This window comes from Pteropus alecto, unplaced genomic scaffold (assembly GCF_000325575.1).
Source record: "Pteropus alecto unplaced genomic scaffold, ASM32557v1 scaffold72, whole genome shotgun sequence".
In the NCBI taxonomy this organism is placed as follows: Eukaryota; Metazoa; Chordata; class Mammalia; order Chiroptera; family Pteropodidae; genus Pteropus; species Pteropus alecto.
In genome coordinates, this window is record NW_006436811.1 from 10,352,406 (window position 1) to 10,359,636 (window position 7,231).

Sequence of the window (7,231 nt, forward strand, 5' to 3'; positions counted from 1 at the left end):
GAGACCCGGGGAGCTACCCAGCTACTTCTCTGGCAGTGGGAACTTCAGGTACAACATTGGGATTTGTTTTCTGTGGTTAAGCATTTGCTTGGAGATATCTGAAGTGCTTCTTCTGTGAGATCCTCTTGATGGTAACTTTTTGTTGTTATTTTAAAAATAACTCCATTTACCTTCAGTAAATGACTTCAATGACACTATTTTAACATTTCCTGATTTGCCTTTGCTATCTTGGCAAATCACACAGTTATGTGAAATATGTTGGTTTCCTTCTAACTTTTGCAGTCAGCCCAGGAAACCCCTGAAAGAGACATTGTGATCTCTCACTGTTTCTTTCTGCCGTGACTTCTGCTGAGTGAGAGGTTAAAGGAAAGGAAGGTGTTTCATACAGTTGTTTTGATGATAGGACCCATTGCTTCACCATCTCAGTCTTGTCTTACTTTACTGGAGACTCCTCTGGGCTGCCTCAATCAGTTTGACTCCAGATTTTTTTTTCTTACTGCTGGAGAAATAAAGATATGGATTAAAGAGTGAAAGGACAATAGAACTTATCAAGCAGCTTTATTAGACCCAGTAGGAATCACCCTTGATGCAAGACAGAAGTTTTCTCTTATTTAATTTTTTCATTCGAACCTATATTTTAACAGAAGCAAAATGGGGCTTGGTTGGGAAAGGAAAGGCAGAGAAGAAATACAAGCTTATAGGTTTCAGTAATGTGAGCTCACGGATCATACATTTTCTATGTGCCCTTTTCTAGAGTCTGAGATGAAAATAAAAGTTCATAGACCACATAACTTCTCCTTGAGTAAATGGACAAGTAATGGTGACTTATATTCTTGTATAGGATACATGAAGAAAAATATGTGATTTTATAATATGCCAATTTATAAAACTTTGTTCAGCTCATATAGCTTGTCATTTAGCTGGCAATGGCTTTTAATAGTGGAGGCTTAAGAGGGGTATACACTTGCCAAATCTGCATAAGGAAATACCTTTATCCTTAAAAGAAGCATGCACTGAAGGTCTCTATTTCTTTCAACATTTTCTACACCTGTTTGTCCCATGAGGCTTATGGAAATAAATGTGTGAAGTGGGCAGATGTTAATGTAGTGCATTAAAGGTGCTGGAAAGGCTGAACTTACTAAAAGAATCACACATTTTATCTGTGAAATGAAAGTGAGTTACAGTCCAGTTTGTCTGAGGTCCTTCTCTGAACTCTTGGTGGCTGCAGACACTGGAATGAGCCACATTGCTGCTGCAGGCTCGGACAGAGTGGGAGGGACACTTGTGTGGATCTTCCTGGATGGATGTTGAGCAATCAAAGATCAAACACTTACATTTCTCAGCCTTTCTGCATGGGGTTGGCTGTGGGTGTGTAAAAGCAAGGTCCACTCCCTGTTTCTGTGTTGCAGAATTATAGTTAGACTGGACAGACAAGTCAGGTTATGTGAGTGCCTCTGAGGGAGAAATATTCCTAACCATGACAGCTTAGGTCAGATATGACTGTGAGAAGTCTAATGTTGGCTTCCAAGGATAGAAAATACACATGCTGAAATGAAAAAGCTTCTCGAGAGGATCATGAATAGTATGCAGTGGAAAGTGAATGGTGGGCATGTTGCAGCAACGGCAGCAGAAATAGCAGCAGCAAGTAGCAGAGGGTTAAAAACCCTGGCTCTTCCCTCTACCACGTGCCTACTGTGAAACCCTAAGCATGTTACTTAACCCCTCTGAATCTCAATTTCTTCATCCGTGAAATAAAGATGATAATATTTACCTTAGAAAGTTGTTGAGAAGGTGAAATCAGATAAGATATAATTGCTTTCAATCTTACCTGACATAGTAAGTGGTCAAGAAATGTTTTATAATTTCAAATGGGCTCTGGTCTCACTTCCACACAAATGAATTTGTTGGCTCATTGGCAAGTCACCCAACCATTCAGAACCTCAGTATTTTTTGTCTTGAAAATGAGGTTTCAACTTTTTTTTTTTTCTTTTTCATTTAGTATTCCCCCTCTACAGGGAAAGGAGGAAAAATGAGATGTGTTTTTCCCATAGGGTTGGTTAGCATAGACCAGAGGCAGGTCCAATATTGCCAGCTCCACTGCAGAACATTCTGCCCAGGCCCAGTCTTTTACCATATTGTCTATGACTGCTTTCTGCTATAATGGCAGAGTTGAGTTTTTGAATATGAATTACAAAGCCTAAAATAAAGTATTTACTATTTGGCCCTTTAGAAAAAGATTGCTGACCTATGACCATAGAAAAAGAATAAAAAGGAGGGTTGATTCTGAGTTGCTTCAGTTAATAATAAAAGCTTTTTATTTGTATAACATTTTAATTCTCTTCGATATTATCATATCAATCTTTTTCTCTATCTGTGCTCAGTGCAAAGGGGAGTCACATTTTATTTGCTAATGTAGGATTTGTGAACAAGAATCTTGATAGTTTCTGGAAAATTTCCTCTGATTGGGAAGAGGTGTTCTATAAAATGTACCTTTTCTTTTTGAAACTGTCATATTTTAAACAGACAGTGACTTGAGAATTGTAGGTAAGTATTGTGACTTTTAAGTGTAAAATGAATTTAATCAAGTCTTTAGATTATTTTTTATCCTGCCTTGGGAATTGACTGGTATGTTAGTTGAAAAATTTCTCACCTTTTTTTACTCTTCTTTCGGTATTAGTGGTAGAACTGGTAAAAGTCAAGATTTGTTTTTATGGGATGCATAATCATATATAATTTTTTTTTTTTTAGAAGAGGAATGGAATGTTAGCAGGGGAATTGGGAAATCAAAGCAATAATAAGATGTACCAATTCCAAAATATTCAAAAATTACTATTTTCTAGGGACATCATTAATATCATTTTGTTTCAGGAAAAGATAATCCATTAGTTTAAATAATGTTTAGAAATTGAATATTTCTAGAATTCTCTGCCCTCTTCTGCAGTATTTATCCTTTGACTATACAAAGTAAAGGAAATGGGAGACAATTTGAAGATGAATTGTGAAGAGTAACATGAGAGGTGGAGGAAGGGGGCAGAAGAAACGAAGTAGTGGGTGCAGGAAACGAGTGGGAGAGCCTACAGGTATGGTAAGTGGGGACTTTTCAGATATCGTGTGTGGGCAAGGAGCAGGACATAATTTGGGATAACCAAGTGGTTTGTGAGATTCATTCAATCAGAATGTGTAAGAAGTAAAGGAAAATAGCAACAGAGACATAAGTGTGAGGAGGACAGTTTGAACCACATTTCTCACATTTCTCGAGTCTAATCTATCGAAGGCTGAGATTCTAAGAAGGTCGATGCAGGAGAAGAAAGGGTCTAGTAGTTTCATTTTTTGTCAGGTGTCTTCTATTCTGTTTTCTAGTGTGTCACATGGTAATGCAAATATGTTCAATTAAGAAGCAAACCACTGAGAACTGGCTAGGTCAGGCCCAGTGTAGACACTAAGGATTCAGGGATAAACAAGGTTGGGGTCCGGCCCTTAAGATGCTTATATTCTAATAGGGAAGACAAACACAGGTAGAGCTATTGACGTGTGTGTGTATGTGTGTTTGTTGATGTATAAATCTAACATATATGTGTTCTATATGTATAAATCTAATATATATGAAACATATACACAAATTTATCTATTATATGTGTAAATATGAATATATGGAGGTATATATGTGGAGGTATGTATATGTGTTATCATAGGTAACATATACAATTTAGGTATGTTTTCCCCAAGATTCAGCTGGGAACAGATTTCATATAATTGTTGCAAACTGTACTCAAGTATCCAGTGATCATTTGAAAACATGACTGTTAAGTTAATATTGTTTTTAGTACTCATAGAGAATGACTGTTTAAAAATTTGCATGTGTTTCTAGCATTTGTGTACAAGATTTTAAAATATAAACTTCTAGATGTAATCCTAAAGATGTCACCTATTTTTAAGAGCATAGGCTTTTTTTGCATTTATTTACTAAATCAAATAAGTGCATGCACCTCGAACTTTTGTTTACTTAATATAATGTTTCGTTTTTTAAATTGTAAGAATAGATAAAATTATAGAGAATGCTGAGGATCGTAAAAATATGATTGGTGTGGGAGACTGAATAATGTTCCCCAATAGATGTCCACATCCTAAACCCTGAACCTGTAAATATGTTACCTTGCATGGCATAAAGGACTTTGCAGGTATGATTAAATTAAGGACCTCACAATGTGGAGGTAATCTTGGATTATTTGGGTGTGCCCAATGCAATCACAAGTGTCCTTGTGAGACAGGGACAGAAGGATCAGAGTCAGAATTAGGAGATGTAATGACAGAGCAAGAGGCTGGAATGATGCAAAGGAGTCATAAACCAAGGGATGCAAGTGGCCTCTAGAATCTGAAAAAAGCAGAAATGGATTCTTCCCTATGAACTTCCAAAAGGAACCAACCCTGCCAACACATTAACTTCAGCCCCATGAGACTTTCAGATCACTAGAACAGTAAGATAATAGTATTATTTCAAGCCACTAAATTTATGATAAGTTATTACAGCAGCACTAGGTAACTAATACAATCTGAATTATTAGAAGAGAGATAAAATAGAAACAGGACTCTGCCATGATGGATATGGGAACACTGAGGAAAGGGAAGACAGATTGAGACTAAGAAGAAAAAAATGCCAAGCTGAAGAGAATGTGAAGAACAAGTCGTCATCTAAGAAAAGGGAATTATTGAATACTATAGTGAATGCTGCAATGCACATGGCACCTCTCATTCTATTGTTTATAAATAATTCTTTATCAAGGATTATTTATCAAGTGAAAGTTTCCTTCATGATAAGACTTTTATTGATCCATCAATAATTCATCAATGAGTTCCAGGACTAACTCTTGAAAAGATTGTAGGGGAGGAAAAATAATTTTTCTTCTACCCTTCTAAATTCCACTCGCTAGTCTAATAATCAAATTGACATGAGACAAATTAGCTGGAGAAAATTATCAAATTTATTACATGTGTATATATGGAGCCTCCTAAGAATATAGGACAAATCAGTCAGTTGAATATTATATGCCATTTTGAGCTAAGGAGAAAAGGGGATAGTGGTTTGAACTTCAATGGAAGTGTAGGCCATTCATAGGTAGATGAGAAAGAGCAAACATTTGGTAGATAAATTCTTGCCACACCACCCCAAAACAATGAGACACAGAGGAGAGTCTAACAAACAGACTGTTATATTCCTTCCTGTCTGCCTTAGTTCAGAGTGTGCTAAGGTGATAGCTCCTTTCATTTAAGTGAGTTTTTCTATCTGAATTCCTTCAGGCAGGTAAGAAGGAGGTAAAATTCTTCTTGAGTCTTTTTTTCTTAAAAATAACCAATTTAAAATAATCAATATAAAAAAAGGCATATTTTGGGGTAGCAAACTCTGCTCCTTCTCAGGATCTACAAACACCTTCTAAAATCTATGTTTAGTCATAGACAACTAATTATACATTGTGCATTAAAGCATTTGACCACTGGATACAGTAAATATATCTAGAAGAGTCTAAATTGTGCTTACATTCTTATTCTTTCATATATATTTCCTATGTGATAAAACAAAATGCATTAATATTTTACCAATAACTGATTTTTAGGTAGCACCTTACTAAGTTCCAAGCCATATTCTAAGTACTTTTTCTACATTTACACGGTTGATTGTCGCCATGACCCTACGTGGGAAGTATTATTTTATTATCACCATTTCACAGACATAGAAACTGAGACTAGAGAAGCTAAATGACTAGCACAAGTTTACACAAGTAGTCACAGGTAGATGCCATATGGCACCTGAGTCTTTGTTCTTAAGCATCAGCCATATTGTCTCTGCTATTAAAGTCTTCTAGAAATGTATGTGGTAAGCTGGGTACAACTAGTTTATTGTATAACGTATTTAATTCCTATAATAGAGGCATGTACAGTTCCCTTAGAGCAGAAAGGAAGGGGATACCTGCCAGTTATTAGGGAGTGAGATGGTAGGAAAATCCTCACAGAGCAGGTTATATGTTTGTTGGGCCTTAGAAGGTGAATAAGACATTACCAGGTATATAAAGGGCAAGGATATTCCAGGTCACAGGAATGGTATGGGACAAATATTAAAGGCCTAAGATATATGGTATGTTTGGGCAACAGCAAGCATTTTTATGTGGTTAGAGCTTAGAATATATGGGGGGTAAGTGGTGAGAGATTCAGCCTGGAATTGTTTCAAGTAGCTTAAAAAATGCATCTAGACCAACTTTCTGCTTATCCTATCTGCTCCATCTAATACGGTATTTGCAATATGGCTTGTGCAACAACTTAGGAACAGAATTTTAAATTTTATTTAATTTTGATTAATTTAAGTTTAAATAGCCATACATGGCTAGTAGCTGCTGCATTACACAACACAGTCCTACGTGAATGTAATGTGTTTGAATTTTATGAGACGTGGAAATTATGATGAGTTCGAAGGTATAGAATGACATGATTGCATCTGTTTTGGAAAAATATTAGGGGGTGATGTGTCTTTACTGAGGAGAAAGAAATAACTTGATGTGCGCCATGCCTGTAGCCTTCTTCTGAGCAGTTGCAAGGCTTAGGGGAACCATGCTTCGAACCACGTAGTGCTGTTGCTTTGGTCACAGCTGATTGAGATGAGTGGGTATGTAGCAAAACTGTCCTCTTATGGCTCCCCAGAAACCCAAGAGATGGCCTGGTGCAAGAGCTCTATCTATAGGAACCCAGTATGGGATGATGGCTGACCAACTGAAGCAGATCTGTCTCAGACGATTTAAACCGATGCATACAGAGACTGTAATAAATTGGTAACACAACGGAAAGAAGAAGCAGGAAGAGAATGAGAGGTATGAGAACTGAGTCATGATAGGGAGACTCAGAGAGATGGTATTGGGTGCCCAGATTTGCCCCCAGACAACCAGTATTGCTTCTGCAAAGTAACGAGCAGGAGATTTAATTTCTAAGAAAGGCTGCTGACACTGTGTCCTCTCTTCCTTTCAGGCCCCTGAACCTCCTGTGCTGTGAGGGATAAGTTCAGCAGTCCAGGAATTAGCCTGAGTTATTCTATGGAAATAAGAAATAAGTATGCACAGCACTGATCTGAAACATACCAATTAATAGCATTGCTTTATAAACATGCACCCTAAGAGTTTCAGGGTAGTTTGCATCAGGTGGTCAGCATTGTTTACAGATGGCAGTGAGACTGATAATTTGTATCTGGCGA

At 37.0% G+C, this 7,231-nt stretch overlaps 1 protein-coding gene across 1 annotated transcript in view; it reads left to right on the top strand.

Moving 5' to 3' along the window:
- The window catches only part of SCEL (sciellin), a 112,238-nt gene continuing 105,007 nt past the window's right edge, over positions 1-7,231 (top strand). The window contains exon 1 of the mRNA XM_025048192.1: positions 1-48. The gene's annotated coding sequence lies outside the window, so the exon portion shown is untranslated. The remainder of the gene's footprint in view (positions 49-7,231) is intronic.